This window comes from Nicotiana tabacum, chromosome 16 (assembly GCF_000715075.1).
Source record: "Nicotiana tabacum cultivar K326 chromosome 16, ASM71507v2, whole genome shotgun sequence".
Lineage (NCBI taxonomy): Eukaryota > Viridiplantae > Streptophyta > Magnoliopsida > Solanales > Solanaceae > Nicotiana > Nicotiana tabacum.
Genome location: NC_134095.1, coordinates 4,237,988 through 4,253,171, shown reverse-complemented (window position 1 = coordinate 4,253,171; position 15,184 = coordinate 4,237,988). Strand labels below are relative to the sequence as shown.

General features: G+C 37.8%; 1 non-coding gene across 1 annotated transcript; it reads right to left on the bottom strand.

Moving 5' to 3' along the window:
- Positions 1-1,468: 1,468 nt before the first annotated feature.
- On the bottom strand, positions 1,469-1,540 carry TRNAK-UUU (transfer RNA lysine (anticodon UUU)). Its single transcript has one exon. It is a non-coding gene; the product is annotated as a tRNA-Lys (tRNA).
- Positions 1,541-15,184: the final 13,644 nt, after the last annotated feature.

Here is a 15,184-nt window from a genome sequence, read left to right as displayed (position 1 = left end):
TTACACATTCTAATGGTCCCTTTAATCGTCATATAAGAGGAGTTTGATCCTAAGACCCAGTTCCCTAGGAACAAGTATAAATAGTGAGCTCAACACCCATTGTAAAGGGAGAGAATTTCCCGACAAGCTTATAATATACATTGTTCAAAGCTCTATAATATTTTATCTTCTTGCTTATTAATATCGTTACTACTGCCTCCGGAAGCTCTGCTCTCGAAATCAGGATTTTCGTTGTCTTATCTCGATTTCAATGCTAAGTTTTACATTCTTGTTTAATTTATTTCTCATTTTGAGATCAAATCGATTCACCTGTCTATAAACCATGTATAAATTCAACGGTACTGTTTTACGAGTAAACAATTACAAAGTTTTAAAACTAAAGTAATGATTAGTAAAGTTTTGATGAGGACCTAACTATCACGTAGGCTTGAAAAGGAAGCGGAGAAGACTGATTAATCTATTTACGCACAGCAGTAGATGCAGAAATGGATAGTCGCTGATTCATGTTTCTTTCTCAAAAACAGATAAAAATGATTGAATGTTTTAAATCGACGAATACAGAATGCTATACACTTCTTAGAAATTTGTTGTCTGAAACTTAATATATTAATTAAAATTATCTGAGTATATATATACAAATCAAATAAAAGTATATACAGTTAGGGATGTATGCATCTTTTCTTATGCGGTGTGTCAAATTTTTTTAGTTCGTAGATATATATAAGAAAAATAAAAGTATGTTGAAGATAAATATAGAAAATGACACTGCTATATATCATTACCTAATTTATTCATTTGTTCACTTCTTTAAATTGTGATACCGCTTATGAATTTTTTTTACGTACGTCACTGTATACAGTAAAAGTTCTACGCTAAATTTGAACAGAAAGAAAAAAAGTGATGATTGATTTAAATTGAGTATGCACATAACTTCTTTTTGTAAAGTTAATTTTGAAACTAAAGGGAGGGCAGCTGGTAAAGTTTTGGTAGAGGACCTAACTATCACGTAAGTTTGAAAAGGACGCAGAGAAGAAATGTAGAAATAGACAGCCACAGTAAGGTTATTTATTTTTCTGTTTCTTTCTCATAAATGAAACGTGACTGAAGATTATAAACCTATGAGTACAAAATATTACTACACTTCCTATAACTTTTTTGTCATCGAAATTAATTCTAGTATTAAGACTATCCAACTCTCTCTCTATATATATATGGTTCAAATCAAAGTATATGTATAGTAAATTAATGTGTTGCACAAATACTACTACTTAACCGTTTGGCTTAGCTGATTTAGAGTAGCTAATAAGTATTAGGTACTGAAAAACACTTTTAAGTGCTAAAACTGATTTAAAAAATAAGTAGTTACGTGTTTGGATACGTCTCTCCCATTCCTCTAGACAAAAAAGATGCAATTTTCATAAGCAGGGCATGCTTTAAAAAAACAAAGTCATTTCAAAAATTAAACTTACGCCGTCTGTGGGGATCGAACCCACGACCACGTGGTTAAAAGCCACGCGCTCTACCACTGAGCTAAGACGGCTAGCTGTTTAAGCTTTGGAGTTAAAACAATTTAATCTAAAATCATAAACTATATTTGCAATATGAGCAGGTACTATAATTCAAGCTGGCTAATCTTTTCGGGTTTAATAGATATTACTAGTCAGGGGCGGAGGCACGCTGAGACACCGCTTGGCCAGAAAGTTTTATTTATTAAATATATATGTAAATAATCTGCAAAAGGAAATATAGTCTAAATATAATAAATGGCACAACTTGATGTTAACAACTACATTGGCCCGTTGGTGAAGTAATCCAATTTCTACTTGTGGTCAGGCGTTCGACTTCCCACGGTGAAAACAACTTTATTCTTAATATGTTTTAGTATTCTTCTGGAAATTTATTGAAAGAAGCAGTGTCCTATGGATTCGAGTGGATAATGAGCTATTTAGTAAATTTTTGCTGCCTTATATAGTTTTTTTTGGGTAATATTTGTACTGAGTCTATTATGAGTACATTTTATAAAAATAAAAGTTCGTTGGGAAGAACTATACTACTATATTTGAATTGTGTTTTTCTAAAGTGTGATTTCATTAAAGTAATCTCTTCGTTTGTACGTCTCTCTAAATTTCGACACCGCTTACAAAAAATTCTGCTTACGCCCTGTTACTAGTGATTGTTTATAGTGTTGTAACAAGAAAAGAAGGTAAGTATAACATTTATAACGATGAAACTATGTGAAAATTCTAGTTGCATTCAGTATTCCATTATTGGTGTCATCTCATAGCATAATTGATGGTTGTATGTTCTCTCTCTTATTCTAAGTGAAAACTCTTCTGTCAGTGTAAATGATTTTAGAAAATTGTATATGCGCCAACAAATGGAATTGTATATAATATACGTTTCTTTTTGGTATATTGAAATAAACTAGAAAAACTTAAAATCTTTCATAAGCCACATGGCTTATATCAGGAGAAGAAACTCCATATCCTTGATTATATCTTCTCACGTTAGCAAATCTTCTTCATGTTTGTGCGCCTTGGTTGCAAAGAAAGTCGGCATTGATTTGCTTTCCTCCATACTACTTTACGTGTAGTTTGTACCTTATGATTTTTGGTGAATCCTACATCGATATTTATGTGCTTCTTTAAATAGTCTTGGACAATCTCACTTCATGAACTAACTTTCGGGGTTAAGCTAGCTCTAAGGTTCGTTTCTTTTCCATGGTATCAAAGTTAGGCCACGCTAATTCATTATTTATCCGATACTGGCCCCTATCTTATATAGGTTATCTTATATTGTCCAGATTGGGATTTTTTCCTAGTAATATTATAATAAAGATTTTATTACCAATTTTCTCTAGGTTTAATAGTTTTCCAGAAATACCCTAATTTCTTTAACAATTTTTATACAATAAGTATATTAACTTTCCAAGCCCGTAGGTTTTTAATACTATTGTAACAAACGCGTTCAGTTACAAGCGAAGTATCTGGGATTCATCTACTTCAAAATACCTCAATCTCTGCCCATAATCTCCATCTCTTCTTTTTCCTACCATAAACGGAGCAGCATAAAATCTAAATAGAATAGATTAAATCGGTATTCTTCTATATTTGACAAACAAAATTAGTCCGGAGAAGAAAAATTATTGTCACTGTGATATAATTTTGAAGTTTGACATCGAGTCTAATTCAAAGCCTGATAGAGATTCAAATGGCAACTATGGCAATCATGCTTCAACACTCAGGCCGATGGGATATTACTGGTCGTATGTCGATTTCAATGTCGACGGAGTTGTAATTAACATAGAGTCAAGCTACAATGAGTTAATTTTAGTCATTGCTCGGCAATTATCTATAGATACCTCTGTTAAAATAATGGAGATCAAATATATAGTTAGTGACAAGTGCCCTCCCATGAAAATTCACAATGATATGGGGCTATGAGTGTATATAGAGACGAAAAGGAACTACAAGAAGTTCAGAATGTATCCATTATATATAACATTGAAGGAATTCACGCTTGACTGGAATACGACAAACGATAATATCATTGCAGAGTCCTTCGAAAATGCAAAAAATAGCCTGATACAGTTACCATACAATGGTGATACGTATAATGTACTCAATATGTATTATAACTATATGATAATTGTGTTATTTTTTGTATGCCATAATATTGTATTATACAATGTTGACTTGCCAGATGTATATGTACTATATATATATTAAGAATTTAACTATTGCATTAAAAAAACAAACAGTTTTTTACCTTGATCCAAGTTGGAGTGAATATAAGGTTCTCTATGGTTTTTTGCCAAAGTTGGGATTTTGCCAATCTCAGAATATGAGGTATTTTATTGCCGGGGAGACGGACGACAATTTGTTTATCAACCATAGAACAATACTCGTATATCCAAACTTGAAGCGCAAGAGGTAGTCCACCAAGTCTATAGTAATGCACGTTTGTACTAAGCACATGCGGTACCAAAAGAAGCAATGCCTTATAAACATCTATTCCTCAATGGTAATAGTTGAACTGTCCACTATCTACTATGTGAAACCTGTAGATGTCAACTGCAGTAATGTCCTTCTCAGTGGAAAACAAGAAGAACTCTATAAAGTACAAGATCGCAAGCTTGAATGCATGTTCATCACATTTCTAGGACTTGGTCAAGAAGCAATTTCGAAGAAGCTTCTTCTATACTTTGTCCTTGTTTGGGAAGTAACTATCCATTAAGTTTGGTCTTACTTGTGGATCAAACCCAAGATCTTCCTCCGACGCAACACATTTTAGACCAGTAACTATACCAAATTCACGCAAACCAAAATTCAACCTTTGACCATTGATCTCTACAGAGAAAATGTCAGCATAATAGTCATTCAACTCCCTTTTTATCAATACATTAATCATTTGATGTTGTGTACATATATTAGGGGGCAAATCGAGGAAGTATTCAAAGCATGACTCCCTAAATAAATTTAATTGTTCACTTGCCAAATTTTCCTTGATGTGTTCCAGTATTTCAAGATCCGTATATGATTGCCAGCGATGTATACGGTTAAAACTGGACCTACCCAATTTTACTATTTGATCGAGGCCAGGGAATTGCATCGAAGGCCAGCCTCGTAGTAGATCAGACCTGAGCACGAAGACAAGGTATCTAGTTCAGGGTCGAGGTGCCTGTCGAGATCGAGGCTAGCAACGATCGAGACCAAATACGATAGACTTCGAGCAAAGTGCAATAACAGAAAAATGAGATATCCGTGACTGGTCGAAGATCACGGCAAAAATCCCGGATCAGATCAAATCAAGGGCGATTGTTCAGGCTAATCATGGGATTTACTTCCGTAATTAGAATTGTACCATAAATAGGATTCCTCTACTATATAAAGAGGGGTTTGATCATTTTGTAAATACCTTACATTCACGCATATCAAAGCAATACAATACTTTCTAGCTTATATTCTTGTTCATCAGCTTCTTATATTTTAACTATTTTTGCACAAACTGGTTCGAGGTATTCAAGCTCGAGGGCTGAATCATGTTCAAACACTGGTTTGCTTTATATTATTATTAATTCTTATTATTTCTCTTTGCATTTGTCAATTGATATTAGGTGAAATCACTTATCCTTAAAATCACTTTATAAGTTTAGCTGCTATCCAAATTTAAGGGTAAATAATTTGACGCCCACCATGAGACTAAGGATAATAGTGATTTCCTGGTATTAATTCTCATAACACACACTGTTTTACACTTGTTCTCGTAAGTGTTTTTGATTTCAGGATCAATATGTCTTAACTCACAAGCAGTATCCACTCACTCCGATGACGACCTCGATTTTCATGGAGAAAATGATAATGTAGCCGCCCCAGGGATCGAAGTGCCTCAAGCTGTCCACGAGGGAATACCGATCACAGACCCCGTCGATATTAGTTTGTATGTCACCCTAAATGCAAATTTGGGCGTTCACCCTGGAAATAGTGTCTGTAGAGATGCCCGAGCAGCCAATCAGAACGTGCAAAGCGGTGGAGAAGGCGAAATTAGCCCTGGAATAATATTCAAAATGTTGAAGACTCAATAAGCTGCGATAACGCAACTCCAAAATCAGAATCGAGCACCAAGCAGAATTGAGCTTGAAACATCACAAGAAGTTGTTCATAGAATTGAACCTATACTGGAGAAATCAAATGCTAATGAATTAGGGACTGATCCTGCCATTATGAAGATGCTTGAGGAGTTCACTAAGAGGATCGAATCAGGTGAAAAGAAAATTGAGTCTAATGACAAAAAGGTAGAGACGTACAACTCACGGGTTGACCAAATACCAGAGGCACCCCTGATTGTAAAGGGGTCAGATTCAAAGAAGTTCGTGCAGAAGCCTTTCCCTCGAAGTGCGGCTCCAAAAACCATTCCTAAGAAATTCTATATGCCAGAGATCCCTAAATACAACGGGACCACCGATCCTAATGAGCATGTCACCTCTTAAACATGCACAATAAAGGGGAATGACTTAGAAGATGATGAGATTGAATCTATTCTATTGAAGAAATTTGGAGAAACTTTATCGAAGGGTGCCATGATATGGTATCATAACTTACCACCCAACTCTATTGATTCGTTTGCTATGCTCGCAGATTCTTTTGTGAAAGCCTATGCTAGAGCCATTAAAGTTGCAACGAGGAAATCAGACCTCTTTAAGGTAAGACAGAAGGATAACGAGATGCTCAGGAAATTCGTATCTCGGTTCCAAATGGAGAGGATGGATTTGCCTCCAGTCACCGACGACTGGGCTGTTCAAGCCTTTACAAAAGGTCTCAACACTCGGAGCTCCATAGACTCACAACAATTGAAGCAAAATTTGATTGAATATCCAGTTGTCACTTGGGCCGAGGTACACAATCGGTATCAGTAGAAGATTAGGGTCGAAGATGATCAATTGGGAGCTCCAATTGGTTCGATTTATCCCAGCAGGCCTGTGGACAGAGTTAGAAGGGACGTCGATCGGGAACCACGATCGAATAGAGATAGATACCAGCCATATATTGGAGATCAGAAATGGGCCTGGATGCAACCCCATACGGAATGATAGAAGGAATAATCGGGGACAGAGTTCCCAGGGGATTATGAACAAATGTGGTTTCGATAGGGATGACGGGACCAAAGAAGAACCTCGGCTGTCAGAATACAACTTCAGCATCGATGCATCAGTTATTGTATCAGCCATTGGTTGGATTAAGGATACTAGATGGCTCAGACCCTTACAGACTGATCCAACTCAAAGAAACCCTAATCAAATGTGCAAATACCATGGTACCCATGGTCATAGAACTGAAGACTGCAGACAGCTGAGGGAAGGGGTAGCCCGTCTATTAAACGAGGGTCACCTTCGAGAATTCCTAAGTGATCAGGCCAAGAATCACTTCAAAAATACAAATTCGAATAGGCAGAACGAGCAGGAAGAGCCACAACACGTAATTCATATGATCGTTGGTGGGGTCGATATCCCTTAAGGATCGGTATTCAAATGCACCAAAGTGACAATCACGAGGGAAAAGCGAACTCGGGACTACTTACTAGAAGAAACCTTGTCTTTCAATAACGAGGATGCAAAAGGGATCGAACAACCTCACAACGACGCACTGGTAATATCTATCCTTATGAATAAAATTCAAGTTAAACGTGTGTTGATTGATCCAGGTAGCTCAGAAAAAATTATTTTATCAAGGGTCGTAGAGCAACTCGGCCTCCAAGATCAGATCGTGCCCACAACTCGGGTACTTAATAGCTTTAACATGGCAAGTGAAACCACCAAAGGGGAAATCATTCTACCAGTAAACGTGACCGGAACTATCCAGGAAACAAATTTCCATGTGATTGAAGGTGATATGAGGTACAACGCGCTGCTCGGAAGGCCTTGGATTCATAATATGAGAGTAGTGCCCTCAACGCTTCACCAAGTCTTGAAATTCCCAACATCAGAAGAAATCAAAATAGAAGGAAATGTTCACAACCGATGAGGTAATACCAGTATTGGCATTGTCATCAATAAAAGGATCGGAGTCAAAGGGAAAACAAGAAGTCAAATAGCAACCACAGCCGCCGGCCTTGGCCCGATCAGAGGAGCAGGAAATTTTTGAGGATGATGATTATATCATACCGTGAACCTTCGTAATCCCTGACGATTCTGATGCAACGAAGTCAATGGTCGAAAAGCTGGCATAAGTCATACTGATCGAGCATCTGCCTGATCGAAATGTATGCCTAGGCACGGGGTTAACTCCCAAGCTCAGGAAAAACTTGTTCAATTCCTTTTAAATAACATGGATTATTTTGCTTGGTCCCACTTAGATATGACAGGGATCCTACCAGAGATCACTACGCATCGACTGAGCTTGAACCCGAAGTTTTGCCCGGTTAAACAAAAAAGAAGACCTCAGTCCGAGGTAAAACATGCATTCATTAAAGATGAAGGGGTCCGTGTTGGGCATCGTTTTGAAGCCACCTACAGGAAATACAATTAGATAGTCTATCAAAACTTCGAAATTAACTAACAATAAGGCCGAGTTCGAGGCCATGATTGCAGGTATCGAGTTATCTAAGAGCTTAGGAGCAGAGGTCATCGAGGCCAAGTGTGACTCCCAACTTGTGGTAAATCAAGTCAACAGAACTTTCGAGGTTCGGAAAGTCGGATACAGAGGTACTTAGACAAATTACAAATGTCTTTACATCGATTTAAAGAATGGACGCTACAACAAACACCTCGAGAATAAAATAGCGAGGCCGATGCCCTTCCAAATTTGGGATCATCGATCGAATATGATGAGCTTATCTCGGGGACTGTCGTACAGTTTTCAAGGTTAATAATCGAAGAAGGACACACCGAGATAAACTCCACAAGTCTAACCTGGGATTGGAGGAATAAGTACATTGAATACCTAAAGAACGGGAAGCTTCCATCGGATCCTAAAGAATTAAGGACTCTACGCACAAAGGCTGCACAATTCACTTTGGCCGAGGATGGAACACTGTATAGGAGAACGTTCGATGGACCATTAGCAAAATGTTTGGGACCAGGAGACACCGATTACATTCTACAAGAAATTTATGAGGGAACTTGCGGAAACCATTTTGGTGCCGAGTCATTGGTTCACAAAGTCATCAGAGCAGGATACTATTGGGTCGATATGGAAAAAGACACTAAAGAATTTGTTCTAAAATGCGACAAATGTCAAAGGGATGCACCGATGATCCACTAGCCCGAGGAGAAACTTCATTCAGTCTTATCCCCATGTCCGTTCATGAAATAGGAGATGGATATCATCGGCCCTCTATCATCGACCCCAGGTAAAGATAAATTCATTTTGTTTATGACAGACTATTTTTCTAAGTGGGTTGAAGCACAGAGCTTCGAGAAAGTCAGAGAAAAAAACGTTATAGACTTCATTTGGGATCACATTATATGCCAATTCAGAATGCCTGCCGAGATCGTATGCGATAATGGAAAGTAATTCGTCAGCAGCAAAGTCACGAAGATTTTCGAAGATCACAAAATAAAGAGGATCTTGTCAATACCGTATCATCCTAGCGGGAACAGACAAGATGAATCGACAAACAAGACCGTCATCCAAAAGCTGAAGAAAAGATTGAACGAAGCCAAAGGAAAATGGATAAAAATGTTGCCCGAGGTCCTTTGGGTGTATCAAACAACGTCGAAATCCATTACGGGGGCAACAATGTTCTCTTTAGTCTACGGTGTCGAAGCTTTGATCCCGGTCGAAGTCGGGGAACCTAGATTCAGGTTTCGGTATACAATGGAAGAGTCAAACCACAAGGCTATGAATACGAGCCTTGAATTGCTAGATGAAAGGCGAGAAGCCTCCCTTGTTCGAATGGCCGCACAAAAACAGCGGATTGAAAGATACTGTGAGCACGTGATTTTTGCCCTATATATGAATTATTCCCAAAAGTCAAATAAAAAAGATTTTCCTCATAATTTTGTGAATTGTGTTTCAATTGGTTGCATTTCCATTTGTGCATTTTTTTTAATTTATATGAAAATACAAAAATACAATTGGCATTTGCATTTAGGATTTAACTTCATATTTTAAGATTAATTAGGGATTTTAAGAACAAAATATATGGAAAATAACAAAAAGAGTCCATTTTTGCATTTTTAATTGTTTAATCGCGAATTCGTCCTGGAGTCGTTTTTAAAATAATTTTAGGAATTAATTAGTTTAATTTTGAAATATGTTGGGAATTCATTTTAATTTTTGCCTTTTTATAAAATCAGAAAAATATATATAGGTATATATATGAAACACAAAGTGGAAAACAAAATACAAAATGGATAAAAGAAATAAAAGAAAAAGAAAAATAAGAGTTTAAAAGGGGTGGCCCTTCAAAAGACCAATATGGGCCATTTTGATCCAATTCCCTTAGCCCAATACTCATTTCCACCGACCAAACAACCCGGGCCCAATCCCTTACACGGTCCTCCTCCCAGTCAATGAAACGATGTCGTTTCCCCAGCCCTCAATCATGACCGTTGGATCTCATCAATCCAACGGTCCGGATCTAACTAGGATGTTTTGTATATAAATGTCTGAAACCCCCCCTACCCCATTTGTATCGTCTCCCTCACTCTCACAAACCCTAATCCACGCCGCCCCCAAATCCCTCGCCGGCGGTGAACGTCAACTACAGCAACGGTCACCCAATTAACACCATCAACTCCCCTCTTCCACCTCTTTCCAGTCCTGTATTTGCTTTTCCTCGAATCCGGCCAGAACTCGTCGAATATCGATTTTAAGTTTTCCGGCCAGTTCGCAAGTTTGTCCAAACCCGTCCAAAATCATACCACACAATCTCCAGACTTCCCTCAACCCAAATCCATGACTATTTTCCTTCGAATCCTGGTGAAGTAGCTCAGACTTCAAATCTGAAAATTTTCGGTCAAAACCCTAACACAAAATCTTGTGATTTTGGACTGTACTATCCTTAACCATGTGTTTATTGTAAAAACACATGGTTAGGGATGTTATGAGTCAAAAATCTGGAAAGATTCGGATGATAGCAATCGGCCGGGATTTCTCGTGCTTCAGTGAGCTTTCTTGTTTCCTTTTTACTTGCATAGTTACAGTTTTAGTTATAAGTTTTTATTTCATTAAGGTGTTCTGTTAATTTTACGATTTTGTTTTTGTATGTATTAGTATAGTTTAAATCTTCTTTGTTCCTTGCTCCTTGATCAGTAAAGCATCTTCGCATTTGTAATTTAGATTGGGGCATGTGTCGTTTATTAGTTAATCACAATTTTAATTGTAGAATAGGCATAATTAATTAGTTTGGATTCAGTACCATTTTTTCCCCATTAATATTGGCTGATCCTGTTTTTTTAAAGTTGTTTGGTTTTGGGTGATTGAACAATTGGGATTGGTTAGTTCAATTGGTTAATTTCTGACTTCTAATTAATTAGTCCTAGTTAGTTTTGAATTAATTCAGGGGATTGGTTATAGCTGTTGAGAATATAGGTAGAATCAGTAACTTGGAGAATCTTTCAGGGGTAGTTTAGGCATGGAAAAAGGCAGTTTCTTTGGGAATAGTAATTTCAAAATAGGGGTAAGGGTAGTATAGGTATTTTAGGGGTAAAAGAGCATCCTAGGGCCTTCTAGAAGGGTATTTTAGTGTAGATTTCAGTCAACTTAGGATATTAGCTTGGGAAACAAGTCAAGAAATGAGGGACTAAACTGAAAATAGGGGAGGGACTAAAAAGAAAACCAAAAATCTGATTAACCCTCTGGGATCATCTATAAAAGGGCAGGAAGTGCCTTGAGGAAGGGGGGAACTTTCAGCCTAAAAAATTTCCACTAAACATATTCTTTAGTCTCCAGATCTGAAATTCAATTAGCTGAATTACAACACTTTTCCTGGTTTAATTTCGAGTGGTTTCTAAATTCAAACAAGTCAAGTTTGGAATCATTTATCTAGGATTTTTAATGGTTGGTATTCCTGAGTGTGTTTTGGGTTGATTCATTGAGTTTGCTATGCATTTCAACTCATTTCTTCTGAATTGTTGAACCTGGGTGGACTGTAATACTCCTTCACTGACTGTGACGGGATTATTACCCTAGTTTCTGAGCTGCTGTTGAGTTGTTACTGCAGCTAACCTCCCCTTCTCTATTTATATTCCAATTTCTAGGTACACTTTCAAAATCACCTTGATGTAATCACAATCTGGGTTGAAATGCAATCACCTTGATCAATCTGTGCTCGTTGGATGTATATAGCTGTAATCGGTTGACTGATAAGTGATTATACATATCTGATTCATTTGGACTGAATTGTATTAGGGATTGTTAATTCAAACCATTTCCAGACTGTTCAGATTGTTGCATTCCATGTTTATGTAGCTGTAGCTTTCAGCTTGTTTAAGTTTAGCAGTTTGTTAAAGTTAAATTTGCAAAGTTACAACTGATTTTGAGTTCAATACGCGTAATTGGTTTCAATTTTGGTTTTAATCTGAATTGCATATTCAATAGCTTCATACTGTGCCAATTTTTCATTTGGGCCAGGGCGTATTAATAGGCAGCCCAGGTCTGTCTTGGTCAAGTAGTGATTTGAATTGGGCTTAGGTGCATTAAAAGCCTGAAGCAATTAGTTAAACCGAAGGGTGCCCCAAGGGCTCGATCCCTGGGCTTTACAAATGCCTATCATTGGGTTTAAAATTTTGGCCTGCGTTAGGCCCGATGCTTGGAGCTGTAGGAGTTTGAGCTCGCAGCATGTGCAATTACATGATTTGGGCCTTATGGGCTCAAGACCCATCTTCTCTGCACTTTTTCCTGGATATTTGAACTCGGATTTGACAAAGTATTGGCCTTAATTAATTAGGATTCATAGAGACAAAGTAAGTAGATAACAGTAAAATTATTTAATTGATTAAGTTTGGAGAGGTTGTTTAGTAAATTCCACCGCCTTCTCCAAAAAAAAATAATACGTCAGAATCTTTAGGCACGATTTAATTAAATCACTTTCTTAAATTCGGGTGCGCATTGATGCGACCCAAATCCAAATCTCGATGAAGTCGAAATGTGTTGACAATCACGGGCGCATTGATTGCGACGGGGTTCGAAACGCGTTTTCACGACATCGTAATTCTTATAAAATAAATAATGATAGAAAATAGGTTCATAAATTGAGATGAGCTTCACCGAACAAAATAAATAAATGTGGGGCCTTCAATAAATGGTTTATTAAAAATGATTAGAATTTGGGAGGGCCATTTAGCGAACTTCACGGCTTTCCCCAAAATAATATTACGTTAGAATCTTTAGGCGCGATTTTAATTAAATTACCTTCTTAAATTCGGGTGCGCATTGATGCGGGCCAAATCCCAATCTCAACGAAGTTGAAGTGTGTTGACAACCACAGGCGCATTGATTGCGGCGTGGTTTGAAACGCATTTTCATGACGTTGCAATTCTTTTAAAAATAATTATAAAAGGCACATAAGCTAGCATGTATTAAGATCAGATAAAATTAAACACAACAGTTAAGCGACCGTGCTAGAACCACGGAACTCGGGAATGCCTAACCCCTTCTCCCGGGTTAACAGAATTCCTTACTCGGATTTCTGGTTCGCAGCCTGTAAAAGAGTCATATTTTTCCTCGGTTCGGGGTTCAACTGGTGACTTGGGACACCATTAATCTCCCAAGTGGCGACTCTGAATGATTAATAATTAAATCTCGTTCCGACTGTCCTTTAAATGGAAAAAATCCTTTATGTCCTTACCGGTGTAGTGAAAAAGGAGGTGTGACAGATACTACAATCGAAGAGCCAATCTTTGACACTTTAAAATCCGGGACTTAGTTCTGAAAAAGGTCACCCTCAATACTCGAGACCCAAACAAAGGAAAACTTGGCTCAAACGGGAAGGGACCATATCAGGTCCTCGAAATTGTCGAAAAGGGTTCTTACAAACTTGGCATGATAGATGGCGAGCAATTACCAAACAATTAGAACATATCACTCCTCAAACGATATTACTGCTAAGGTACGACCTTCTCCATTTCCATTTGTATTTTATACTAACTAATTGCAGGTGTCCGATTAAAGACATCGAGGAACTCTCCAACACAAAGTCCTTAGGTTTTAAAGCACCCATTGCACTCTTTTTCCCTTGGATCGGTTTTTGCCCCAAATGGGTTTTTCTGGCGAGCTTTTTAACGAGGCAACCATTATTTGTGCTACCTTGAGGCAATTCAACAGTATCCGAGGTTTCTTTACAATCAACCTCAAATACTGGGGGCATCACCCTCGGATGTTAACTTTGTTACAAGGAAGGTACTTCATGTCAACAAGGTCTCGATAGGTAAAACTTTGCAAGGGCCAAACGGTCAAACGAACCATGCCCATGTAGATTACTCGAGCCCTAAAGACAAACATGAACAATCTATTGAGAAAAGTATTTTTCCTTGCCAAATATTCCATGCCTTAGAGAAAATTTTACTTTACAAATTCTTACTTTTGGTCTGTTGTGAAAACAGGCTTAAGGGCCGATCACAACTGAAGTTCGAACAACTTACCCCGTACTCGGGGACTGCCGTCCGAAAAATCGATGTAATCGAACTACTAAAATCTCGAGATCATCAGACCTTAAAAAGGCAACCCTTGTTTTTATAGGCCACGACCACTACACTCGGGGACTGACATTTCGAACAAGTTCAGAATGTAATTAAGAAGCAAGCCCAAGAGGCAAATCTCAAATTAAAGGCTACGACCAAACTAATACGATTCGGAGATGTTCGAATTCTGTAATGAAAATAGGCCTTTTAATATCTTCACAAAATCGGTTAAAAAGGCTACCCTCAGCAAAATTATAAAGGGTTCAATAATATCAACCCTCTAAAACCCTAAAAGGGCACCAAATTGTTCAAACTCTCGAGACAACCTCATTTCTTGCTAGGCATAACAAAATTTTATATGATTAAACTTTTCTAAGACGAAAAGGGAAAAGAGCCATTCTTTTGAGGCCATATCAGCCTAATTCAAGAGCCTAAGGGCCATTTTATTTTTGAATTCGAGAAATCATCCTCATTCAACTAAAACCTAAGGGTCATCCTATTTTGAATTCGAGCAAATACTCACTCGATTATAAAGACTACACTAGTCCAACTTCGATCAAATTTATGAAAAATTTCAAGACATGGTCAAAATAGAATTTGTACGAGGCGGAAATTGAAATAAAGTCAAATTAAAGAGAAAAGAAATCTTTTATATATGAAAATATTTACATGGATCGGTCAGGATCCTACACAAAAAATTCAAAAAGAAAAAATACTAAGTGCCTAATCTTCCTAAGGAGCTACACCTTTGCCTTCGGAATCCCCTCCGCTTTCGAATCCACTCATGCTCCCGGAATCGTCATCATCGGAAGAGAGCAACGCTTTGGCTTCGGCCTCGAGCTCTTTCGCGTTCTTGATCTCGATAGCGAGGTTAAAGCCACAAGCGTGAATCTCCTCAAGAGTCTCTCTTCTAGACTGGTACTTGGCATGCTCGGCAGCCCAGTATGATCGAGTCTGAGCGATATCAGCAACTTCCTTTGCTCGAGCTTGAGCAGCTTCACCATCAATTCGGTAGACGATCACAATCGCCTCCATGTCAGCCTTTACTTTTTCTGCCTCAGA